At 39.5% G+C, this 26,330-nt stretch overlaps 1 protein-coding gene across 8 annotated transcripts in view; it reads left to right on the forward strand.

Annotated features, from left to right (window-relative positions):
* The first annotated feature begins 7,125 nt into the window (after positions 1-7,125).
* The window catches only part of Epb41 (erythrocyte membrane protein band 4.1), a 155,132-nt gene continuing 135,927 nt past the window's right edge, over positions 7,126-26,330 (forward strand). For 5 of the 8 annotated variants that reach the window (XM_077791125.1, XM_077791126.1, XM_077791129.1 and 2 more), the window contains exon 1: positions 7,127-7,330. The gene's annotated coding sequence lies outside the window, so the exon portion shown is untranslated. Of the gene's footprint in view, positions 7,331-26,330 lie in introns of all 8 variants that reach the window. The other 3 variants (XM_077791123.1, XM_077791124.1, XM_077791130.1) reach the window with 2 other exon arrangements.

Consider the following 26,330-nt stretch of genomic DNA (forward strand, 5'->3'; position numbering starts at 1 on the left):
GGCATTTGGAGAAGGAGCTTTTGGGTAGTAATCAGGGCTAGATGAGAATTTGAAGGTGGGGCCCTTGTGATGAATTAGTGCCCTTAGAAGAAGAGACACCTGAGAGCTCACTTTCTTTTTGCCATGTGAGGACACAGCAGTAAGAACATGGCTTTCTACAAGCTCTGAAGTGAGTTCTCACTAGAACCTGACCATGCTGGCATCTTGGACTTCCAGTCCCTGAACTGTGAGAAAAAAAATCCTGTTGTTTAAGGCACACAGATTATGATTTTTGCTGTTGTTGTTGTTGTTGCTGCTAGGGATCAAACCCAAGCCCTTAGCATGCTAGGCAAGAGTTCTACCATTAGATACGACCTCAGCCGTGTATTATGGCAGCCTGAGCTGAAGGAGGATAAGTGACTTGCCCAGAGTCACCAATAAATTTATGGTCCAGAGTGAAGGTTGCAACTTATTTGTAGTATTTCTTTTCATTTCTTTCTTCCTCACTAAAATGTACTTGGAAATTGAGGTCAGCTGAATATTGGCTGGGCGGCTCAGGAACTGTCTTGCCATAGCTGTTTGGGAGGATCTTGGGGCAAATTAAACCTGGCCATATCTGTATACCTAACCCACTCCCTGCTTCCCTGTATCTCCTCCTCTGACCTGACTCTATCAGGGGAGGGTTAGGCCAAGCTGCCTTTACCTGTTTTAGAAGGGCCTCACTTAGCAGGTGGCACCAGGCCTCTCTCTTGTTTCTTGGGAAAACTTCTAGGACTTGAGTCCTAGGGAGAGAGACTTAGTGGGTTAAGCTTGAGTGAGCAGGAGGCTTTACTGGGCTTTCTCCAGCTGGTGAGAGAAGGGGTTTGGGATGGGTCCCTCCTTGGATATCCCAGGGCTACCATCAGAAGCAGCCACAACAGCCTTTCCCTGGGGTTGTTGGATAGATGTTGGTATTTTCCATTCATATCATTTCTAAACTGTGTTCCTTAGCGTGATATGAAAGCAGTATGGACTAGAGGATGGTGGCATCAGACAAACCTAGTTTAAAACTGATGTTGGGGAACTCACTCCACATTCTAAGTTGTATAACTTCTTCAAAGGTAATTGAGGCTAAGCCAGGTATGGTGGCACACACCTGTAATCCCAGAGGCTCAGGAGGCTGAGGCTGGAGGATCACAAGTTCAAGGCCAGCCTCAACAACTTGGTGAGCCCTGAGCAACTTAGTGAGACCCTGTCTCAAAATAAAAAATAAAAAAAAATGCTGGAGAGGGCTGGGGATATAGCTCAATTGGTAGAGTGCTTGCCTTGCATGCACAAGGCCCTGGGTTCAATCCCCAGCACCATCAAAAAAAAAAAAAAAAAAAAAAAAAAAAAGGAGGTTGCTATGAAGCTAAATGCAAAAATGCAAATAAAACACTTAATATGTGCCTAGCGCATAGGAAATATCTCATAAATGTAGTGTTAACTATTTTTAGATTTCCCTTTTTATTTTGTAGTCCTGGGGGATCAAGCCCAGGACCTTGTGCATGCTAGGAAAGTGCTCTCTACCACTGAGCTACATCCCAGCCACTGAGCTGCTTCTCAGTCCCAGTTGTTACTATTTTTATTAATAAATTATCTCTAAGGTCTCTTCCAGCTCAGATAGTTCTAGGTTTTAAGACTGTAGAATTTAGCTTGGCTTCCAGCTTTAAAAAGTAAATGTAGTTGTACTTGGAAAGAAACTATGAACACTAGACTGTGCTGTGTGTCCCTGGGCAAGTGTCTTTCAGTTTCTGGATCTAATTTCCAAGCAGCTTGGGCTTGATGATCTCTAAGGGACTCACCAATTTTAACATTAGGTGAATCTCAAGGCCTAAAGGATTATTGGCGACTGTCCACCAGGTCCTCTTTTACAAAGTCAACTGCCTTTCCCCTCTGCCTCTTATTTCTTGGTATGTTTCCTTAGCAACCCCAATGTATAGATTTTAATCCTATTTAGATTTTTTTTTCTTTTATTGTACACAGAAAACTCTTTAAGAGAATATTTGTAAGAAAAGTGCATTCTGGCTTCTTGCTCTTGAGATAGCCTGCATTCTCCCTTGACTATGTATCTACTTTCTTAATAAACCTTTGTCTATCCCTTCAAAAAAAAGGAGAGCATTCTATCAAATAAGTCAAAACATGTTGTGTGTTTTCAAATATGTAAGAAAAGGTATTGTACAAAATGTACTGCATTCGATAGTTTCTTCTGCTTTTATCTCAAAAATGACCCAAACAGGCAGCATTGTGCACTTTAATTTAAAAAAAAAATAGCCTGGTATGGTGATTCATGATGTAATCCCAGGAGCTCTGGAGGCTGAGGCAGGAGGATCAAGAGTTCAAAGTTGGGCTGGGATTGTGGCTCAGTGGTAAAACGCTCGCCTAGCGCGGGCGGGACCTGGAATCCTCAGCACCACATAAAAATAAAGGCATTGTGTTGTGTCCATCTACACCTAAAAAAAAAAAAAAAAAGTTCAAAGTTGGCTTTGGCAACTTATTGAGGCCCTAAGCAACTCAGCAAGACCTTGTCTCTAAATTTCAAGGCCTAATGGATTGTTAACAACTAAAAAAATATAAAAAATAAATAAAATATAAAATATATATTTTATCTATATTTGTGTCTAAATAAAATATAAAAAAGGACTGGGGATATGGCTCAGAAGTTGAAGGCCTCTGGGTTCAACCTCTGGTACCAAATAAGTAAGTAAGTAAGTAAATAAATAAATAAATAAAACAAAACATGGCACATTCAATGCATTATAAAAAAAATCATGGGTATGATTCAGGTAAAAGTTGTTTGTTGAGTATCATTTATAAGAGATAAAAATGGGAAACAACCTAACTGACCAACAATAAGGATCAACTAAATTATGGAACACCCACTCGAGAGCATTCTTAAAAATGATGATGTAAATGTTCACAATATATCAAGAGAAAGAAGTCAGTTCCAAAACAATGTGGTCTGAATTAAAAAAAAAAACAACAAAACATTAGGTTAGATATGAAATTGCTGATATTGGACTATTATTATTAACTAGAAATCAGCAATTTCATTTCATTTGATTTAGAAAGGAAAGTCTCTCATCAAAATACTGATTATAGTTATTTCTAATTGGTGACTTTATGATGATTTGCCTTTTTCCTTAAGTATATTCTTTTTTTTGAGGGGGGGAGGTGGGTACAGGGACACTTTACCACTGAGCTACATAATTATATTCCCAGCCATTTTTATTTTTTTTATTTTGAGACAGGTCTCACTAAATTGCTTAAGGCCTCGATAGATTGCTGAGGCTGGCCTTGAACTTGTGATCACCCTGCTTCAGCCTCCCAAGTTGCTGGGATTACAGGCATGTGCCACTGCACCTAGCTCTCCTTAACTATATTCTTACTTAACTATATTTTCTAAAATTTCTATAACTCAGGTACTCCTAATAAAACTATCCCCAGAAAGGCATTCCACTCTATGAACAGTAATTTCCATCCTGTTAGAGCTTTTTTGATTTATCATTTGTGTTTACAAGGTCTAAATGACTGCAACTTTATGACCACGGGGAGGATGGAAAGCTACTCTTCACGTACTTTCGATACCAGGACTGCTTTTTACTCAGAAGTGACTGTTCAGAACACTTTGCTGATGGATCCAGTTTTTCAAAGCCCTCTTCATCTCTCACTGCCCTCCACAACAGACAAACATTTTCCATGGGCCCCATCACTTGGGCTTCGGGCCAGCTGTGTCCCTAATCCGCCCATGTCCCAGATTTGGGTATGGTTTAGGCTCCAACTGTTCCCCCACCCTTTGCCCTCTTCCAATCTCATCTTGTGCAGGCCATCAGAGGCCTCATCTACCCTTCCTGTCCCTCCCCACTTAATTTCACCAGCTAATTTCACCCTTTTCCCTGCAGCTGGTGTTTGCTGTTGCTGGAGCTCAGTTTGCAGTGGGGAAGGATTAAGACCCTTTCATGCTGTCTTGGTTTTTTTTTTTTTTTTCTTAGTGCCCTTGACCACTCCAGGGGCTAACAGACAGCGATCAGGGCCTGTATTCCCTAGGAAGGAACAGGAAGAGTGGTGGGGGAGGGAGTGGGTGGGCTCAGCTGGCAGGCGGAATAGAGCTGGCCCCTAGAGATCTCATCCTGGGCCCTGGAGCATGGCACAGTCATCACCCAGATGTGAGCAGGGAGCCAAGCTGTTTCTTACTAGAAAATTAGCCTCAGAGATGGTGCTTGGGACCTTTACCTTTGATACCTAATGGCAGTCTCTGCAGGGTGAGTGAGCTGGGACTGAATGTGTGGTTTGGCAGATGGGCACAGGAGTAAGTGTGGTTTTAGATTGGGTGGTACTTATATCCCCACTTCCTACTATGGGTTGGGTCCAGCTACACTTGGAGACTTTTTTTTTTTTTTTGGTGCTAGGGATATAACCCAGGGCCTCATGCATGCTAGGTAAGTGCTCTACCACTGAGCTACATGTGCTGATGTGTATTTAATAACAAAAGTCCTTCATGTGTGGATAGTACTTTACAGTTAACAAAGCCATTTCACCTCCACGTTAAGAATTAAAAGTCAGCACAGAAACGAGGACTTTGAGATTCTAAAACTTGGGCCAACTTGGTGTTGGGGCACTCTGAATCTAAGAGTGATTTATACCTGCCTTGTGTCTAGTCTTTTTCTATTAGCCTGAGACCTCGGTTTATTTTCAGAGTGATGATTATTAAATGCTACAAATTCCATGAATTCAAACAAGTATCTTTAAATATGATATGCCATTGGCTAGCACTTCAAAGCACAGAGAATACTTTCATAGCTCTGAATTTGGTTGATAATGTGGTGGTGGAATTGTGAGCTGTCTGGTGACTGATCTTCAATATTCATCCTTCATGGAACCAGATTTCCCTGTCTGATAGGTAAAGGAAGCCTCTGCAACCTGGAAATGGTAGGATTAGAGTTCCCAAATCCAAAGCATAGTTGAACCTGAAGACTTGAAGCAGGGAATCAGAATGTTTAAGAACAGGTGCTTCACCCAAAGTACACAGAATGATCCTACCCAAAGTCACCTAAACTTACTAAGCCTCCATTTTCTTACTTATAAGATGAGGACAATTCATTCACTCATTCAACAAATATTTATTATGTGTGCACTGTTCTGGGAGATGAACAAGAAGAACAAAGTCCCTATCCTCTTCTCTTGTATTCTCATGGGTGTAGACTGCAACAATTTATATGAGAGGGAAAATAAAGAGTAGAAAATCAGGTAGGGGTAAGTGCTATGATTAAAACAGGGAAAGGGGGAAAGAGTATGTGAATGGAGGCTTTTTTAGGTAGAGTGGCCAGGTGATCCTCAGGGAGTTCTTTTTTTTTGGTACCAGGTATTGAACTCAGGGCTACTTAACCACTGAGACACATCCCCAGACTTTTTTTTTGTATTTTATTTAGAGACAGGGTCTCACTGAGTTGCTTAGTGCCTCGCCATTGCTGAGGCTGGCTTTGAACTTGTGATCCTTATGCCTCAACCTCCCTGCTGAGATTACAGGTGTGCAGGATGGCGCCTGGCCTCAGGGAATTTTATGATGTTTCAAATAGATATTATGTAATATGCTCAGCTCAGAGCTGACAATTGTGCTTAACAAATATACTGTCCCCCCACCCTCCAGTACTAGAGATTGAAACCTGGGGCTTTCTACCACTTAGCTACATCTCCAGCCCCTTTTATTTTGAGACAAGTTCTTACTAGGTTGCCCAGGCTGCCCTTGAATTTGTGATCCACTTTCTTCAGCCTCCTGAGTTGCTGGGACTACAGGTGTGTGCCTGGCACAAATATACTATTATATCATCCAGTTTCACACAGTCCATATTTTAGATGCCAAATAATAAACAACACTTATTAAGATCTTACTATACGCTATGTTATAAACCCTTTACATATTTTAATGAGTTCTTTCAATAACTATGAGGCAGGAACTATTACTGTCTCCCTTTTATGGGGGTCAGAAACTGAAGCACAGAAAAGGCCAAACAATTAGGGAGGGCTGGAGACTTAGCACTGCACGGAGGCAGTCTGATTCCACAGAGAGCAGAGATTGTGAAGGGGTTGTGATTAGACACCAAGAGACAGTGTAGCTGGCAGATGCAGCTCTGATGTCAGTTTGCCTGGTTTCTTATCCTGGGAGGTCTAAGCCTCTCTGATTGAATTTCCCCATTTCTAAAATGAAATACCAGAACCTATTTACCTCCTGGGTATCCTGCCTAAAACAGAGCCTTCTTTCTGCTGTGGAGCTGCAGCCTGTTTAGAGACCTGCCTGGCAAGGAGTATGAAGGGTCAAGGGGCCTCTAAAACTTCTGGAGGGAAATAAATGCACACCAGGCAATTGTCAGAGAAACCCTAAACTCATTTGGAAACCAGACCTTGGAAGCTAGCTTTTTTTTTGTTGTTGTTGTTTTCCTTAATGATTCTGAGGGTGCTAGGGTGAAATTAGGTGAATCTTGAATGCACCAGAAGTGGAATCTTGGCGCGTTCTCAACATTGCGCTTCCATTTCAGCTTAGCTGCCAAGAGAGGTAGAGTGTTGTCGAATGTCTGGGTTGGAGAGGCGCCTGGAGAGGTCAAGCTAGTAGATGGGGAAACTGAGGCCCAGAGAAGCTGAGTGACCCACCCAGGGTTACTAGGTACATTAGGGGGCAGTCCCTTGGGGTGGCCTGGCAGCGTCTCTAAGTGAGTTCTGATTTAACTGGGACCTCCGAATCTCGACCTTTAACACGGCCCTCCTCTAGGGGGAAAAGGCCTCACCTTGGTTCAGGATACTAACTGCCTCATTTCCCACGTGGGTGCTGCTGGAAGCCCGGAACACCAGACCGGGTTCGACTCGCGCGTGCGCACAGCAGCTAGCCCCTCGCCTTTACCCCCTTTTTTTCTTTCCCCTCCCCTCTCCTAACCGGCTTAGGGGCGGGGGGAGGCCAGAGGAGGCCGAACTCGGCTTCAGCCAATGGGCTGGCGGGCCGCGGGCCCGGCCCCCTCCTTCCCTCCCTCGTGGTCCAATAGAAGTTTACTACAATGTTGTGGCGAACCGAGGGGGAGGGGCGCGCGCGGGCGGGCGGGCTGCGGGACCGGCCGGCCTCGCCTCGCGGAGGAAAGGCGGGAGGGCGCGCGCCGGGGCTGCTAGCTCGCTCGCTCGCTCCCTCCCTCCCTCCGCCAGCGGGTTTAGTCAGCCAGCCAGGCAGCTAGCAGCCGGCGGGCCCGCGAGCCGCAGAGGACCCGAGCCTCGGACGCCGGCGCCGCCTCCTGCCATTGTTCATCGGGCTGTAGCAGCTGCAGGCGCGGGATCCCGGGCCCGGGAGCTACCGGTGAGGCGAGGCGAGACGGCGGCGGCGGCGCGCGAGTCCGGGGGCGCGGCGCTGTCCCCGAGGGGACGGTCCTGGCGGCCGCGGCGGCACCGCCGCCTCTTTGTCTCCAGCCCCCAGCAGGCCCCGGGCTGGGGGCGCGGGCTCTACCGCCGGGGGGGGGGCCTCGTCCGCACGCCCCAGCGCAGAGGGCTGGAGCCAGGACGCGGCCCGAGGAGCGCGGGGCGGGCGGGGAGCTGCTGAGGAAGGGGCAGTGGTGTGCCGGGGCGGCGTTTCAAAGTTAGGCTTGGGCTGCGTTTCTGCCTCGGGGAACTCGGTCCCCTCGGGCCTGTCAGTCATTGCACGGTGGGCAGGAGCCGTGGAAGGAAACCAGGTGTGGGGAATCGCGTGTTTCCGACGGCGAAGGTGTTGGGTGCAGCTGCGGAGCGATGGGAGTCGGGCAGAATCTGAGCCTTCCCGCCACAGACACCTGCATCGTTAAAAAAAAAAAAAAAAAAGAAAAAAAAAAAATCTCCAGACCCTCGGGATCCAATGCTTTCCCCTTTCGTCTTCAGGTTCCCAGTGAGCAAAGGGTTAAATCTATTCTCTGAGCATCGTGACCTCCTTTTTCAGTTCGCGCATCTGTCGGCTTGGAAATATTTCCTCATGCTTGCTGGGCCGCTGTACCTGTGGAGAGACTGGATCTAGGCTCGCCCTCTGAGATTCATCACCAGGCCATTATTCCTGGGGAGGTTTTGCCAAAACAGGGTCGTTTTCCCCAGGAACAGGGATTCTCTTGAGAGAGAAAGTGATCTCACGTGAAACAAATTGCTGACGGATTGGTTTCTGACCACATGATAGCGACTGTCATCCTGTTGTTTCTCTAACTGTACCCTACCATAAATGACTAGTCTATGGAGATGTCTTTTGGCATGTGTTGCTGATTAGGAGATTTTTTTCTTCCTTTTTTTTTTTTTTTTTTTTAGATGCTGAGCTTTTTTTAGTACTCTGGGTGATTTCACAGCTGCTATTTTGTTCCTTCTGTTTTTAGGGAAAATTGCAAGAAATGGTTATGTCTTGTGTCTTAGATATTATTATAGTAGATTTATACTCTCTTGAGGATATACTGTACTCAGTACTGTTTGTTGTATTCTCAGTCCTGGAAAGATTTTTTAGTTGGTTTGATCCTGTTAATCAAGCAGGATGTGCATATCCTTTATGTAATTCTCATCCAATTTTGTTAATGTAGAATTAACCCTTTTTAAGGAAACACATATTCTTTGTTTTCTTTTTCTGTAAATTGAAGATGGTACATTCTTTGACAGCTGTAAAATTTTTGATTTTATAAGCTAGTCTCTTATTAATACCATCATGTATTGGACATGACAGAATATCTGGACACAGTAAGCACTCAATAAATGGCAGATTAAAAAAAATGGATATAATAGCTGAACATCAGATTGCCTTGGAATGTAAGTGCTAATTCAGAATGCTTTCTACCAGAAACTTACAATTAAAGTAAAGATAGGCATAATTCATATCCCCAGGGAAACAAGTACACTATTATATCTTTGCCACTATTAAAAATAAATTCATTGTTGGATCTAAGTTCAACACACTAGTCTTCTGATTCTAATAAAACTTTATTCAAAACTTTATTCCCCCACCTGTATAATTGTATTCGCGTTTATAAATAAATGTTTTTAATCTTCAGAACTCGCCAAAAATTCATTCAACATTATGCTAGTGTTTTGTACCAGGTGTCTTATAGGTTATTTCTTGCACAATATGGCCCAATCTACCTTTCCACCTTTTCTCTTTTTTGTACCAGGAATTGAACCCAGGGGTACTTCATCACTGAGCAACCTACCCAGTCCATTTTTACTTTTTATTTTGAGACAGTGTCTCACTGAGTTGCTAAGTTGCTGAGGCTGGCCTTGAACTTGGGATCCTCCTACCTCTGGGATTACACGCATCTACCACCATGCTCAAAAACCTTTCCACTTGTATTCTTTTATTCTCTAACCAAATTTCTTTCTGTACCTTTGGTCATACAGTTCCATCCACACTTGTCATATATATTCCTCTTGAATATTTTCAGTTCTCTTACCTTAAAAATGTTCCAAATATCAGTTATTTGAAATGGGGGTAAAGTGCTTTATGTAGGGGCTGGGGCTGTGGCTCAGCGGTTGAGCACTCTTCTAGAGTGTGTGAGGCCCTGGGTTCGAACCTCAGCACCACATATATAAAATAAAGGTATTGTGTCCACCTCCAACTTAAAAAAAAAAAAAAAGTGCTCTATATAGAAGGAACTCGATGGATTTTTTTGTTTTGCTTCATATTTTCTTTTCTTTCTTTTTTATATTTGACAAAGTTTAATTTTTTTTTAAGTTGTAGATGGGCACAATACCTTCATTTTTTTTTTTTATGCGGTGCTGAGGATTGAACCCAGTGCCTCACACCTGCTAGATAAGCGCTCTACCGCTGAACCACAACCCCAGCCCCCAAATTTTATTTTAATTGATTGCTTTGTATTTTCTTTGAGCTTCATTACTATGGCCAACCAGTTGAGTTTTCTTTAACAGATGTTTGTTTAAAGAATTTAAATTCTAAATGCCTCATCAATGTATTAATAGCTGATGATAGAATAAGAAAACCCTTTAGGCTTCTATGCTACACAGAGCTAAAAACTCCAGTGACAAGTTTTTTTTTTTTAATATTTATTTTTTGGTGTAGATGGACACAACACAATGCCTTTATTTTTATGTGGTGCTAAGGATCGAACCCAGGTCCCGCCTGTGCTAGGCAGGAGCTCTACTGCTGAGCCACAATCCCAGCCCAGACTGACAGGTTTAATACTTGGAAACTCTAGCTGTCTGCAAATAGACCAAGCTAATGAAAAGTTTTATTTTTTAGGTCGATCATTGCTTGCTTTCTGTATCTGTTCTTTTTCTGCCTCTTTTAAGGGCCAATATCTTTTTAAAGTTTGTTGAGTACCCAAGTTGTATTTATAGTGTTCAAGAAGTAGATATTAGGAACAAACATGTTTTTATTATTATCTTTTTTTTTTTTTTTCCTGTGGTGCTTGGCATTGAACCCAGGGACTCATGGATGCTGGGCAAGTATTTGACCATTGAGCTGCATCCCCAGTCCTCAAATATAAGTTTTGAGGTATGGTTATCCTGGTGGGACACTGGTGTGTGAAGATGATCCCAGCTACTTGGGAGCCTGAGGAAGGAGGATCACTTAAGTCCAGGAGTTTGAGGCCAACCTGGGCAATATATCTAGATTCTGTATCACAGGGGAAAAAAAAAAAAAGAAAAGAAAGAAAGAAAGAAGAAAGGTGATACAGTGTTTTATGTAAGAATAACAAAAAATGTTCAGATCTTTTCATATTTATGAAATGATGAAGGTACTTTCATCTTTTCTCCTTAAGAAATAGTTCTTAGCAGGGGCTGGGGTTGTGGCTCAGAGGAGGAACACTTGCCTACCATGCGTAAGGCCCTGGGTTCGATCCTCAGCACTGCATGAAAATAAAATAAAGATATTATGTACACCTATAACTAAAAATAAATATTAAAAAAAGAAATAGTTCTAAGCAATACCTAACAAATGATTTGAAATTATTACTATTTCCTCTGAAAGAAGTGGTTGTGGCATTTTGTTGAGCTATGACCTATATATTTTTCTTGTTATTTTTGTCAGGTTTGTGCCCCACATTTGAAGTTCACCAGTGTGATATTTTCTTGTAGATAGCTTGAGTTTAACATTTTTGAAAATTACATAGCTAGCCTTCAGAGTTAAGCTCATCACAAGCATTGCCTAAAAGCCACAGGATTCTTGAATTCTCTGCAGGTACTTTGATATGCTTACCATCAGATTGTGATCTAAAATATGTGGTCTGTAATTTTTTGATGTGATTGCTAGGGTTTGCTCATTATTTTTGAATATTCAAATATAATTTAATATTGGTGATCTGATTTCATAACTAAAATATCAATGGCTATCAGGGTCTGAGTTTGTTTTTGAAATCATGGGTAGCATACGTTTAAATCACAGTCTGTTTCCTTGTTATCTGAGAAGCAGGCCAGTGGTGACAGTGCTGCCAGGGTAATTTTCCAAGAGTCTCATCAAGTTTGTGATTGGTCAAATGCATATTCAGATGTGCATTCATCGATACCTATAAAGGACTTGTTTTTTTCCCTGATTGCTTGAGCAGAGAATCACTTTATTTTGCTTGCAGAGAATCACTTTATTTTGCTTGCCAGCTAAACAACAATAATTCTAATCTTTTTTTCTTTTGAACAACTTTGTTTTTTTCTCTGAATAAAGCCCCCAAAGGTGAAAATTTTAGAGTAGGCCCGTGTATTGATCAGTTATAGGTCTTACTTACACAGGATCCTGAATTTTGGGAAGGTATAGCTTCATTGCACTTAGCTTTTAGCTAGAGGAGAGGCAGATATCAAATATATTTGTTACTTTCTATTGTTCATTTATATTTCTTGGTTTGTTACTAGTGGCTTACTATGTGTCTTTTTTTGTGTGTGAGGAGATTCATGGTGTGTTCAGTAAAATGCAGTGTAACAAATACTCTGGTGTACACACTGGGTTAGATTAGTATTTTGGTTTCCTCTGCTGCTATTTAATGAATACACTGCGAGAAGGATAAAGGGAAAACTATAGCAATGAACAGTATTCAGAAATTGGAGGCATTAGAAAGGAGAACTTGGGTATTTTATGTTACGTACTGATCTCATTTAGAACTGTCACACTGTACTTCAAATGTTGGTTTCAGGAAAGTTTAGTAGGAAAATCTGATTGTGATGAAAGTCTGTTATACTTATTTTTGCTAGTTATTTTTATTTAAATGAATTGTTCCCACCTTGAAGTATATGATACTCTTTGACCTTTGGAGAAAAGCAGCATGCCATGTGTGGCCAAAATAATTTTAGGAATGGCTTGAAGGGACTTTACTATCTCCTACCCCCAATCTTTATCAGCCCCCAGTTGCCTAAAGTAAACGTGCAATCTGAGTAGGGAAACTGACAGCTTGATGTGCAGATATTTTCTTTCTTTACAATTAGATTATAATCCCTTAAAGTCCATTCTACATAGACTTTCTGGCATTATGTTCATTTATTATTTTATTATTGCATTTATGAAGACAAGTTCTCTTTTTTCAATTATCTCTTGGTTATCTCCAATATAAATCCATATGGATTAAACTGTGATTACTTATTAAATTACTACTCTTCCCCTTCCATGGCTGAGGACTCTTGGGTCACTTCTACTCAATTAATCTAAGCCCTCTCCTATTATTTTTGATTCCTAGCATGAGCTCTATTTGTAGAGATTAAGGTAGTTTCTGAGCTATGTGAAGTGGAGCTCAGGAAGGGTTTAAGTAATCTTGGCAGAGTGGGTAGGAAGGGACAAGATTGATGGACTGGATGGGAAATATGACTATGAGTTTATATTGATAAATAAGGTGCTTTTAATATGATCTAATTCTATATTCAATATGTATACATAATTCTGTTATCTAATAATATCTATTAATAGGGACAGGAACATTTTTTGGAAAATAGGTGAAAATAAAATAGGATAAATATGTTTTAATAGTTAATTGTGATTTTTATTTTTTGTGGTGCTGGGGATTAAACTCAGGGCCTTACGTATACTAGGCAAGTGCTCTGCCACTGAGCTTCATCCCCAGCCCTAATTATGATTTATAAATGCAACCCCACTTCCTCCTCATATCTTCCATCCTCCACAAAAATCCTAATGCAAATCCTCAATATGCCTGAATTGTAATTTACAACATAGACTGAGATTTACTTATATTAATTATATTAAAAGCTTGTATTTATGCATTATATTTTGAAAATGTCTTAATTATGCCATACAAAATATGATATAAAAGCTTCAAGTGAGAAACTCTTAGTGATATAACTACCTTAAAGCATAGGGTTATTGTTGTTTTATTTATTTATTTATTTTTGGCAGTGTGGGATCCATAAGGTTATTTTGAATTGGTTAAATTTAAAGTAGAACCCACAAATGGAATAGAAATGTATATTTAAGAACATTCAGGGGGCTGGGGTTGTGGCTCAGTGGTAGAGTGCTTGCCAAGCCCACATGAGGCACTGGGTTCAAACCTCAGCACCACATTAAAAAAAAAAAAATGAAATAAAGATATTATGTCCACCTACAACTAAAAAATAAATATTAAAAAAAAGAATATTCAATACAAAGTCAAGGATCAGTTATTGATGTACAGTTACTAGTGCTTACACAACTTCTTGAGTAATCCTCTTAGAATCATTTTATTTTATTTTATTTTATTTTTATTTTTTTTAAGAGAGGGGGGGGGAGAGAGAGGGAGAGAGAATTTATTTATTTATTTATTTTAGTTCTCGGCGGACACAACATCTTTGTATGTGGTGCTGAGGACCGAACCCGGGCCGCACGCATGCCAGGCCAGCGCGCTACCGCTTGAGCCACATCCCCAGCCCTTAGAATCATTTTAATACAATGAGATCTTAATGATTTATCTTTCAGTGTATCATTTTGTAAAGAAATGGTATTTTAATTTATGTGCCAAATGTGTATTATAATTTGCCGGTTTAAAGTTCCACATATATTCAAGTGAAGAGTGTTTCACCTTGATAATACTTGGTACAGATTGTTGAAATTCACCCCTCTCCAACCCTCCATTTTTTGGCCATATGGACACAGGCAGAACTGTCGAGAGCTCCAATGATTTAAGCCCTCAAATTTTACCTGCCAACCATTTCAGCATGCAAGAGGGACACATGGAAGATTACTTAAAGTGAAGCCTTTTTTTTTTTTTTCTGCTACCACCCACTTGCTGTCTTTTGCCCTTTTCTCTCTTTTTTTAATGATTCAGAGAATTGACAGAGTAACTGGCTTACTCCCTGCAGCGTTCTGCCAATCTTGATAGTATTATGTAATTATATAAACCTTTTGCATGATGTCATATGATATTGTATATATGTCCTCCTACACATGTGTCTTTAGAGTAATTTCTTTCCATCTGCTATTGGACTGAGCGCTTTGTTAGGTTATTTTTAAATCTTCAGGCTTTCTGGCATCCTTAACACTTGAAATAACAATTGCTTTGGGAAGCAAGAAAATCTGCATAGTATATTAGTGGCTTTTCCAGTGGAAATGTAAATAGTGCTTTATTTTAAAAAATTATATCCTGTGTTCCAAGTAGGCAAAACATGCATTTTATGTTTAGGTTGTCTCCAGATAATTTTGTTAGGTAGAAAATTGTCAGTTGTTGCCAAGTGGAAAAGTAAAACAGAGGTACTTGAGAGAAAGGAGGCCAAGAATAAGAAGCCTGCTTGAGAAGAGATTTCAAAGATGTCTTATTCTCTGAAGCTTTATTGGTGTCATCTTGTGAACTCTCTCTTTTCTTTTCTTTTTCTTTTCTTTTTTGGTACTGGGGATTAAACCCAGGGCACTTAACCACTGAGCCACAGTTGCTTAGGGCAATTAAATTGTTGAGGCTGACTTTGATTTATGATCCTCTTGCCTTAGCCTCCTGAGATGCTGGGATTACAGGTATGTGCCACTGTGCCTGGCTTCTTAATAACTCTTATAATACTCATTTTTAAAAAATTGTTTTGATTAGTTATACATGACAGTACATTGCATTTATGTAATTTGATATATCATACATAGATGGAATATAATTTCTCATTTTTCTGATTGTGCATGTTGTAGAATCACATTGGTCATGAAGTCAAATATTTACAAAAGGTAATAATGTCTGTTTCATTCTATTGTCCTTCCTATCCCATGTCTCATGTCTCCTCCCCTCCCCTCTCTTCACTCTCCTCTACCTAATCTAAGGTAACTCTGTTCTTCCCAGTGCTGCACCCTGCCCTTATTGTGAATTAGCATCTGCATATCAGAGAAAACATCCTGCCTTTGGTTTTTGGGGGTTGGCTTATTTCGCTTAGCATGATATTCTCCAACTCCATCCATTTACTGTCAAAAGCCATAATTTCATTCTTCTTTAAAGTTGAGTAATATTCTATTGAATATATATATATATATATATATATATATATATACACACACACATATATACCCCCATTTTCTTTTTTTATTTACTTATTTATTTTTGTACTAGGGATTGAATTTAGGGGCACTCGACCACTCAGCCACATCCCCAGCCCTATTTTGTATTTTAGAGAATATCACATTTTCTTTATATCTATTGAAGGACATCTAGGTTGGTTCCATAGTTTAGCTATTGTGAATTGAGCTGCTATAAACATTGACGTGTCTGTGACTATGTCTGTAGTATTCTGATTTTAATTTCTTTGGGTATAAACCAAGGAGTGGGATAGCTGGGTCAAATGGTGGTTCCATTCCAAGTTTATCTCCATACTGCTTTCCAGAGCAGTTGCACCAATTTGCAGTCCCACCAGCAATGACAGTACTCATTTTTTATATAGCAGACTTGTCATATAAAACTGGTACTCCCCAATGAGATTGTATTAGCTTCTAGAAGGCAGAGGATAAATATCATGTCTTTAATTACCCTTCATATTTCCCCAAACGCAGACATTGTTTAGTACATTTGCTAAATCCATAACTTAAGGCACACTATAGTGTTAGTGAGAATGTGAACTCCAGGATAGTTAAGATTTAATACCTGGGTTCTGATACTGACTCTGCTTCAGATAATCTCTTTTTTTCTTTCTCTCTCTCTCTCTCTCTCTGTGTGATATTTTCTTAGAAAATAAGTTAAAGGTCTCATACGCCTTGGTATGCATCTCCTAAGAATAAAGCTATTATGCTGTATAACCACAACACTATTATCATACCTAAGAAAATGAACATTTCTATAATATCAACCAATATTCAACTAATATACAACTCATATGTATATTTCCTAGTTAGTTTTGTTTAAATATTTGTACTTTTTTTTTTTTTTTTGCACTGGAGTTGAATGTAGGGGCACTCTACCACTGTGCTAATCCCCAAATCCTTTTCATTTATGGAGACAGGGTCTCATTAAATTGTGCAGGCTGGTCTTGAACTTTCGATTCTCCTGCCTCAGCTGGGATTACAGGAATGCCCACTGAGACAGGCTGATTATATCACTTTCGTTTCCTTTAGTCTAGAACAGTACTTGTGATCTCTAATTGTCGTTAGCTTTGATGAGTCCTGGTGCCAGTTGACTTGTAGGGTGGCCTGTTTTGGATTTGTCTGATTGTTCCCTTAAGTTTTAATCTGTTCCCCTATCTGCTTTGTTTCCTGAAAACTGGAAGTAATCTCTGTGGGTTTGATTAGACTTAAGCATTTTTGGCCCGAGTTCTTCATAGATGATGCTATGATTTTCATTCTGCATCACATCAGGAAGTTCATGTCAGGCTTTCCTACAATTAGTGATGCTAATTTTGGTCACCTAATTAAAATGATAACCACCAAATTTCTTTGTGGTAAAGGTAGATTTTAAATATTTGTGGTGATACTTGGACATAGTAAATATCCTGTTCCCCAATTAGTAAATATCCTATTCACCATTTCCCATTGGTTTTAGCATTCATTGATCCTTGGGGGTTACAAAAAAAAGTCAGCTCTTAAAAATTAACCTGGAAGATTTAAATTAGGGAAGAAAAGGAAGATAATAGGTACCTTTTGCTCGTATATTTCATAGGCTTTCCTCAGTTCTTGGTAAGTCTGATATCTTGTATTATTTTTTGTTCCTAAAATTAGATTTACAGAGTTGCAATTTACTTGGCAGTGGAACATAATAACAATAAGGATTATTTTGGGATTTGGTTTGTGCTTGGTTAAGGTAATTTTTGTTTTATTTTTTGGTGGTACACTTTTTTATTCTCATCATTAGGTATGTATAAATAGCCTTATTTCTTAACTATGGTGCCTAATATTTCCTCTAACTTACTAAATAATTTTTGAATTTTTATCAATTTCTTTAACAATAAAAGCTGATGTTTTATTAAGTGCCATCCCATCCCCTAAAGACAATGCCTATGTAATTAAATGAAAAGGTTTGTGTCAATCTACTGGGCTTGCTGTGGGTATATATGATCATAGAAGATTTACCCAATAATGCTTTTTTCTTTAAGGTACTTTTTTGATTTACCCTTGCTAACTGTTGGATCTCTAAAATGACTGTAATAAACACTGGTTAAAGAGAAATGTTTAATAGTTCACATAATCCTGCTGGTATTTTGTAAGATTGAAAAGACTAGCATGGAGATGAACGATTGTATAACTAAAGAATATGTCAGATAGACAAAGGGCAGGGCTTAAAAAATTTTTTTGGGGGGTGTCTACTGTGGTGGGTAGCCTTTAAGATGGCATGAATGATCCCTGCTTCCTGGTATTCATACCCTTGTATGATCCCCTCCCCTTGAGTTGGGTGAGACCTAGTGACTCCTTGTGAATGGAATACAGAAAAAGTAGTGGGATGTCACTTCCAAGATTAGGTTATCATAGGCTCTTACTACTGTGTTGGCACTCTCTGGCTCTCTCCCTCGTTATAGCTGCCATATCCTGAGAACATATTAGGCAGTATGTGGAGAGGCCCCCCCAGTGAGAAACCAAGGTCTGTCAGTGAGCTTGAAAGTGGCTCTCCTGAGGCCTGATATCGGCATGTGAGCGAGCTTGTAAGCAACCTCTGTGGGCAGAGATGAGTCTTAAAATGAATGTGAACCTGATTGACAACTCAACTGCAGTTTCACAGGAAATCCTGAGCCAGAGCCATTTAGCTAAGTCATTCCTGGGTTAGTAACCCAAGGAAACTGAGAGATAATAAATGCTTGTTGTTTTAACCCATCAAGTTTTGGGGTAATTCATTGTACAGCAATAGATGACTGCTACATCTATTATTTATTCATTTAATAAATATTGGTTGTCTACTATTAATCATGTACTGTTCTAAGTAACTTGGGACATAACACTGTTATCGTAGAGTTTATATTTTAGTGGGAGAGGACAAATAATAAATACACAAGTCAAGGATAAACATAAGGCACCTTATGATTTTAATGAGGGTCAGGGAAGCAGAATAAGAAAGGTGGAATGGATATAGAAAATAGTGGTCAGAGATGATTTTTCTTGACCAGGTGAAATCTGAGCAGAGTCCTGAATGGAATAAGACAGTGAGCCATGCAGGTATCTGGGGACAAGATTTAGGCAGAAGGTACCATAAGTGCAAAGGTTACCATGTTTGGTGTGTTTGAGAAGCATTAAATAAGCCAGCATCATGGGTCAAAATGATCTAGAGGAGGGGCTGAGCCTGTGGCTCAGTGGTAGAGTGCTCGCCTAGCACGTGTGGGGTGCTGGGTTCAATCCTCAGCACCACATAAAAATAAAATAAAGGTATTGTGTCCAACTACAACTAAAACAAAATATTAAAGGAAAAAAAAAAAGAGAAGATCTAGAGGAGCCAGATACTATGGCATGCGTCTGTAATCTCAGCTACGAGGAGGCCAAGGCAAAAGGATCACCAGTTTGAGGCCAGCCTCAGCAGTTTAGCAAGAGCCTGTATGAAAATAAAAAAAAAAAAAAAAAAAAAAAAAAAAAAAATATATATATATATATATATATATATATATATATATATATATATAAATAAAAGGCTGGTAATGTAGCTTAGTGGTAAAGCACTCCTGAGTTCAAAGCCAAGTACTGAAGAAAAAAGATAAAAAAATGATAGAGGGGAAATGGTAGGAGTTGAGTTCAGAAATGCAGTACGTAGAAGGAGCGTGTCATGTAGTGCCTTATTGGTTACATTAATGACTGTGCATTTTATTCTGATACAGGAATTCTTGGGAACAGAGGAATGACATGATCATTCATTTAGTGCATATTGATTATGCACAATGAGGAGAACGATGTGGGTATATGTGATCACTAATCCCTGTCCTAAGGGAGTTTCATGATCTAGTATTAGAAATGATTTGAGTTGGGGATGGTGTTGCAAGCCTGTAATCTGAGCTATTCAGGAGGCTGAGACAAGAGGATTGCAAATTTGAAGCCAGCCTGGATAAATCAGCAGGAGGTATCTGCCTCAAAATAAAATTAAAAAGAAAAAAAAAAAAAGAAGAAGAAAAGGGCTCCCAATGGTGGAGCCCTTGCCGTAGCATTCAAAGGCCCTATGTTTGTTTAATCCTCAGTCCCGGAGGAAAAAAAAATTTTTTTAAATGGCTTGGGCTGTATGTAGTTCAGTGTTAGAGCACTTATCCAAGGCCCTGGGTTCTAGCCATAGTACTGGGGAAAAAAAAGATTGGTCATGTACTCAAAAACTTAGGAATAGAGGCTCTGTGTCATGGAAAAATATGCAGTTATGTAACAAGCACAGAATAAAACCTGGGTTGGGATTCTGGCTCTTCTACTTGGTTCCACACATTTCAGCCATTCTTGGGTGCTTATTATGTGCCAGGTAAACTAATGATGCTAGTGTTTATTGATGATTTATTATGAGCCAGGCTCTATGTTGTGTGCTTTTAGATATGATATAGGTGCTAAAGAGTTTGTGCTCTGAGGCTTGAGTGCCTAGTTTTAAATTCTGGTTGTATCACTCTTTAATAACTTTGGGCTAATCAGTTTACTTATTCTATAGTATAGGGATATTTCTATATCTTTTAACATTTTATGATGATTAAAAAGTTAAATATATGAGCTGGGCACGGTGGTGCAGGCTACTACATAGCTACTACAGAGAATGAGGCAGGAGAATTCAGAGTTTGAGGCCAGCCTGGGCAACTTAGACCCTGTGTAAAAATAAAAAGTCTGAGGATGTAGTTAGAGGTAGAGGAGAGCTTGCCTAGGCCCCAGATTCAATCCCCTGCAACACACACACACACACACACACACACACACACACACACACACACACACAAATACACAAATAAATGCAGTCTTACCAGGCACAGTGGTGTACACCTCTAATTCCAGGGGCTCAAGAGGCTGAGGTAGGAGGACGAAAGTTCAAAGCTAGCCTCAGCAACTTAGCGAGGCCCTAAGAAACTCCCTGAGACCCTATCTCTAAATAAAATACAAAAATGGGCTGGGGATGTGGCTCAGTACCTGGCAACAGATAAATATTAGTCATTTAACCTTACCACAGCTCTTTAATCTAGGTATTCTTAATGCCATTTCCTATTTTAGGTAACAGGTTAAAAATTAAGTAATTTTTTAAGTTATGCAACTAGTTTTCAAAGCTGACATTCATTACCTTTGCTTACTCAATATGTCCATGAGCAAGTGGGGAATGAGTGATTTTGATCTAGGCCTTCTATCAGGACCAATGATTTCTTAATAATTGTGATCTTGTGAAAATACTTTTTTTCCCTATGCTTCTGTTTCCTTTTCTGTAATGAGGATAATACCCATATTACAGAAGTACATAGTAATAACAAAACCAAACCTTGCAATGTGCCTGTCACATAGAGATCCTTATGTTCTTTTTTTTCCCTCCTTTGATAAAAATCTTTTCTTAGAGATGAGGGAGGGGGTAGAATAATCTTTAATTAAGAAGAATGATTTTTTTTTTTTACATCTTAAACCATAACTTTTTCTACTAAAAGTAGGTATCTGTGTGTCTATATGATTATTATATGTAAATACATGATATAGTTATATAGAAAGCAAATGGTTTGGATTTGATTTGGACTTAATACTAATGTTTTTAAGACTTTTTGTGAGTATTCTAAAGACCCATTTCATAGTCAGCATGCCTTCATAGCTTCATTTCCGGTTTGGTAGGACCGAGTCATGTGGTTGATGTCCCCATTGTTGCTTTTCTCATTTGCAGCAGATGTGAAAGTATACATACACAGTTGAAAACAGGAAGGGGTTTGAGTTGGTAGAGTGTTTTTGCAAGGAACTTCTGGTGCACAAGCCACCTGAGATCTGAAGTGCCTTTAATCTTCATGACTTTTAGCAGTTACAAAAAGATGTTATACCTTGTTGTAAATGAAAAAGCAAATGATTTTGTAGTTTAAAAAATTCATGAGTGTACATGTAGTTTTATTTTTATGCATTTTGGAGAAATGACTATTTTGTTCCTGTTTTTTATTAAAATGCGTAACTGATAATAATGTTGTTTTTCCTTGTGGTGCTGGGGTTCAAACCCAGGGCCTTGCACATGCTTAGGCAAGTTCTCTACCACTGAGTTACACCCCCCAGTAGTTATAGCCTCAATCTAATTGTGAGTTATTTTTAGCTAGAGTAATTTTTCAACAAGGAAATGTAGAGTTTTTTTGTTATTAGATATCTATTCTAATATTATTGTACTTTTTCAAAAGTTAAAATTTAAGACAGCATTTTTTTTGGCGGGGGGGGATACTGGGGATTGAACTCAACAACTGAGCCACATCTCCAGCCCATTTTTGTATTTTATTTAGAGATAGGGTCTCAGGGAGTTTCTTAGGGCCTCGCTAAGTTGCTGAGGCTAGTTTGAACTTGCGTCGTCCTGCCTTTGAACTTGCAGCCTTTTATTGAGGATTTCTGCATCTAAATTTATAAGGAATGCCATTTTGTATTCCTTTTTTGGGGAATGGAGTGGTGCTGAAGATTGAACACAGGGCCTTGCATCTGGGATTAGAGGTGTACACCACTGTGCTTGGTAAGACTGCATTTTTCTACTTGGCTCTAACATATATCAAACGCTAGCTATGTATCAGGCACTGCTTTTCAAATATGCTAACAAATTTAAATATTTCCATCTTTGACACTCCATCCACAAAGAACATTTATTATTTTGGTGAAATTTTCTCCCTGCCCCCTCTTCTTTTTTCCTTTCTCCTCTTTGATGACTCTCTCCCATGCTTTTGCCTATTAGTAGTATTTTGGAGGCAGTGTGTGTGGTAAAGCAGCCAGTAAGGATATGGGTTTTAGGAGTCAGACCTGGGTTTATAATAAGGTTATATATGTATATATATTTTTGGGGTACTGGGGATTGAACTCAGGGGCACTCGACCACTGAACCATATCCCCACCCCTATTTTGTATTTTATTTAGGGACAGGATTTCACTGAGTTGCTTAGCACCTCTTTTTTTGCTGAGGCTGGCTTTGAACTCGGATTCTACCGTCTCAGCCTCCAGAGCTGCTGGGATTACAGGTGTGTGCCACCCGGCCCAGCAAAGTTATGTTTTTGATAGGGAAAAAATGTTTTCTATCTCAATAAAATAAATGCCAGGGTCCTCCAAAGTTGGCTTTAGAGGAGATCCTGTACATGGGGTGGAGTAATTGGAGCTCACAGCAAAGATGCTTGTTCCTAGAACTTCCCCTTCCCCTGGAGAATCCCTTGCTGACCTCAGGGAGTGCTGTTTTCTCTTTAATTTTCTGTCCCAGAGAAGAGTCTTCTCTTGATACTCCTGTAGTACACAGCTGAGGCCAGCCTGGAGCATTTCATACTTTACTGAAGAAATAGGTACTGAGTACTAGTACGCTCATATATAACATGGCTCCTCAAATCAAATTCACTCCTCTTCAGTTTGTTTTCTATTTGGGTATCTCCTTTCCTTGACTTGCCATACACGTCTCTGACTTCCAGTGGCAGAAGCCACCTTTAACTCTTCTACCTGAGAGTAAATCTGGCATATCTAAACACAGAGAAAAAGGGGATTCTCATTCCTGCCAGCTTATGGTTGTATCCGAGAGAGGACCCGTTTCTTGCATGTGATGAACAGCAGGTCTCAACAACACTTCAGGGAGAATGCTAGTTGCCCGCAGAGTATCTAACTGTCATTTGTAGAAGAGAAACACAAAACTTGGTGTGGAATGGAATGGACTAAAGGAGGCTTTCCTTTTTGCTATTTATCCCAGATATAATTTTGATGTGTAGCTCAGCGATTTGACAAAAATAGTTCTTAATACTCTACACTGGTCAGTGGTAGAGTATTGCCTAGCATGTGTGAGGCACTGGGTTTGATCCTCAGCACCACATAAAAATAAGTAAAATAAGTGTATTGTGTCCATCTACAACTAAAAGTGAAAAAAAAAGGTTCTTAATAAATACCCTCTTTGATTCTTTGACTCTTAATATGATTTGATACCTAATGGACTATAGTTAGTTTGTTACAGCTTTCTCTCTGAAGACTTTTGTTTGAGGAGATCCTGGTACTTAATCAGTACCAAAGTTAAGCAGGGGCTGTTGGTGATAAACACGACCTGTTGTGATCAGATGAAACGTTTGGTTCCCTGAGCCCTATTTTGTATTTTATTTATAGACGGTCTCACGAGGTTGCTTAGCGCCTCACTGTTGCTGAGGCTGGCTTTGAACTTGCAATCCTCCTCCCTCAGCCTCCTAAGCTACTGCACTTTACAGGCATGTGCCACTGTGCCTGGCCTAAGATTTATTTTGATTTCTTAAAACTTAAGGACTATACATCTATATTAAATGATCTCAGATTATCTTTTTTAATCTATTTTTTTGGTTGAACTGTTTTAATAGGGGTGTTCTACTACTGAGCTATAACTCTAGCCCTTATTTCTTATTTTGAGAAAGGATCTCACCTAGTTGTTGAGGCTGGCCTCAAACTTATGATTCATGTTCCTCAGCTTCCTAAGTCACTGGGATTATAGGCATGTGCCACCATGTCTGACTCAAATTGTCTTCCAGGATGATAAAAAACATAGATTGAGTTTAAAATATTTGATAGCGGCAGCAAAACCAAAATATTTCCTATAAAACTGGTATCAAGGGCTGGGATTGTGGCTCAGTGGTGGAGCACTTGCCTGGCATGTGTGAGGCACTGGGTTCGATCCTCAGCACCACATAAAAAAATAAATAAATAAAGGTATTGTGCCCATCTGCAACTAAAAATATTAAAACAAACAAACATGGGGCTGGGGATGTGGCTCAGTGGTAGCACGCTCGCCTAGCATGCATGAGGTACTGGGTTCGATCCTCAGCACCAGGTAAAAACAAAATAATGTGTCCGCCTAAAACTAAAGATACATAAATAAATAAATCTTAAAAACAAACTTACAAAAAACTGGCAGCAAGGGACCAGAATGTCTAGTATGATCAATTTATTTCTGTAGATATGACTTATTTTGAGACTCAGTTTTATTAATTTCTTTTAAAAATGTAATAGATTAGTATTTTTCCTGTATGAATAAACTTCTGTTGTTAGGAATGTCTATTTGGGATGTATTATATATGACATTTTGACCTATTGACATTTGGGCTGTACTGTTTTCTTAGACTCTGTTGGTTGAGGAAGTTACTTTCTGTCTCTAGCTTCTTGAGTATTTTTATCATGAAAAAATATTGAATTTTTTCCAAATGCTTTTTTTGATGTCTATTGAAATAATCATGTGGCTTTTGTCTTTTTACTCTATTGATGTGGTGTATTGATTGATTTTCATATACTAACAATTTAAATGTTGAACCAACTTTGCATTCCTAGGATAAATTCTACTTGATCATGGTGTATAATCCTTATATGCTTATGGATTTGGTTTGCAGCCTTTTATTGAGGATTTCTGCATCTAAATTTATAAGGAATGCCATTTTGTATTCCTTTTTTGGGGAATGGAGTGGTGCTGAAGATTGAACACAGGGCCTTGCATCTGTACCACTGAGTTACATCACAGCTTTTTCCTTCCTTCCTTCCTTCCTTCCTTCCTTCCTTCCTTCCTTCCTTCCTTCCTTCCTTTCTTTCTTTCTTTCTTTCTCTTTTTAAATGTCTGTGGTTTTGGTGTCTGAGTAATATATAGAATAATAAGGAATTGTTGTCTCTTCTTCCTCTTCCTTTTCTTTTTCTTCTGAGTTTGTAAATGGTATAAATTCTTCCTTATACATTTTGTAGTTTTTTATTTAAAGTGTATTTTGTCTGATATTTAGTTAATTTTTGCACGTCTTTTTTCTGTGTGTGTGTACGTGCTTTTGGTACTGGGGATTGAATTTAGGGGCCCTCAACCACTGAGCCACATCCTCAGCCCTTTTTTGTATTTTTATTTAGAGACAGGGTCTCAGTGAGTTGCTTAGCACCTCACTTTTGCTGCGGCTGGCTTTGAACTCGTGATCCTCCTGCGTCAACCTCCTGAGCCTATGGGATTACAGGCGTGCGCCACTGTGCTAGACTCTTTTTTATTTTCAATCTATTTTAGTAGATTCTTTGACTCTAAAGTGAATTTCTTATAAACAGCAGATAGTGGGTTTTATTTTTAATTCATTCTGGCAACATCTGCTCTTTATTTTAGGACTTTAATCTGTTTGCACTTGTTTTTCTTTTGCAGTTGTAGGAATGGAACCCAGGGCCTTATGCATGCTAGGCAGGTGTTCTACCACTGAGCTATATCCCCAGCCCAATGTTATCTACATTTAATTTACATCTGCCATTTTACTATGTTTTCTTTGTCTTATGTCTTTCTTCTTCCTCAGTTCCTCTATTTCTGCCTTCTTTTGTGGTAGAGTGCTTTTTAAAAACCTTGAGATTTCTTGAATAATATGGGGAGGGAGAGATTTCTTGTATAATTTTGAATCAAAAGGTCCCATTCTCAGTTATCTATTGCTACACAATTAACCACCCCAAAACTTAGTGATTTAAAATAATAACTATTTTATTCTTCATGATTCTGTGGGTCAGGATTTGGGAGAGGGCTCTGTGGAAATGGCTCATTTCTACTCCATGTGGTGTGGGCTCTGGCAGTGTGTTTGTTTTGTGTGGTGTCAAGTTACAGTGAGGAACAATCCAAGCCGGCCTGGCTTTCCTGTCTAGTGGCTCAGCTGAGATGCTTCAATCATCTGGGGGCTGTCTGGGAGGGCTGGCCTCATCTTGAGATAAATACTGGATAGGAAGAGTAGTTGGTGGTTATCTTTAAGCCAAACTACCACAGCTCTAAAAGAAATCTTACATTGGGTGAACAGTTTAAATCTTGAAATTAAACTACTTTTTCCTGTTTTGAATATTATTTTCAGAATAATTATTGGTAGGGGCATGATGAAACTAAGGCAACTAACATTAAAGTACAACATGTGAAATCAGATAATAAAGTATT

Source organism: Urocitellus parryii, chromosome 11 (genome assembly GCF_045843805.1).
Source record: "Urocitellus parryii isolate mUroPar1 chromosome 11, mUroPar1.hap1, whole genome shotgun sequence".
Classification (NCBI taxonomy): domain Eukaryota; kingdom Metazoa; phylum Chordata; class Mammalia; order Rodentia; family Sciuridae; genus Urocitellus; species Urocitellus parryii.